This window comes from Nerophis lumbriciformis, linkage group LG18 (genome assembly GCF_033978685.3).
Source record: "Nerophis lumbriciformis linkage group LG18, RoL_Nlum_v2.1, whole genome shotgun sequence".
Classification (NCBI taxonomy): Eukaryota; Metazoa; Chordata; class Actinopteri; order Syngnathiformes; family Syngnathidae; genus Nerophis; species Nerophis lumbriciformis.
In genome coordinates this window covers 36661313-36662500 of record NC_084565.2, presented here as the reverse complement: position 1 = coordinate 36662500, position 1188 = coordinate 36661313, and positions in this window count along the sequence as shown.

Here is a 1188-nt window from a genome sequence, read left to right as displayed (position 1 = left end):
TATATATATATATATATATATATATATATATATATATATATATATATATATATACTCACACACAAACATATATATATATATTTGAGTGTGTGTATACATATATATATGTATATATATATATATATATATATATATATACATACATATACATATACATATACAGGTAAAAGCCAGTAAATTAGAATATTTTGAAAAACTTGATTTATTTCAGTAATTGCATTCAAAAGGTGTAACTTGTACATTATATTTATTCATTGCACACAGACTGATGCATTCAAATGTTTATTTCATTTAATTTTGATGATTTGAAGTGGCAACAAATGAAAATCCAAAATTCCGTGTGTCACAAAATTAGAATATTGTGTAAGGCTAATACAAAAAAGGGATTTTTAGAAATGTTGGCCAACTGAAAAGTATGAAAATGAAAAATATGAGCATGTACAATACTCAATACTTGGTTGGAGCTCCTTTTGCCTCAATTACTGCGTTAATGCGGCGTGGCATGGAGTCGATGAGTTTCTGGCACTGCTCAGGTGTTATGAGAGCCCAGGTTGCTCTGATAGTGGCCTTCAACTCTTCTGCGTTTTTGGGTCTGGCATTCTGCATCTTCCTTTTCACAATACCCCACAGATTTTCTATGGGGCTAAGGTCAGGGGAGTTGGCGGGCCAATTTAGAACAGAAATACCATGGTCCGTAAACCAGGCACGGGTAGATTTTGCGCTGTGTGCAGGCGCCAAGTCCTGTTGGAACTTGAAATCTCCATCTCCATAGAGCAGGTCAGCAGCAGGAAGCATGAAGTGCTCTAAAACTTGCTGGTAGACGGCTGCGTTGACCCTGGATCTCAGGAAACAGAGTGGACCGACACCAGCAGATGACATGGCACCCCAAACCATCACTGATGGTGGAAACTTTACACTAGACTTCAGGCAACGTGGATCCTGTGCCTCTCCTGTCTTCCTCCAGACTCTGGGACCTCGATTTCCTAAGGAAATGCACAATTTGCATGGTTGGGTGATGGTTTGGGGTGCCATGTCATCTGCTGGTGTCGGTCCACTCTGTTTCCTGAGATCCAGGGTCAACGCAGCCGTCTACCAGCAAGTTTTAGAGCACTTCATGCTTCCTGCTGCTGACCTGCTCTATGGTGATGGAGATTTCAAGTTCCAACAGGACTTGGCGCCTGCACACAG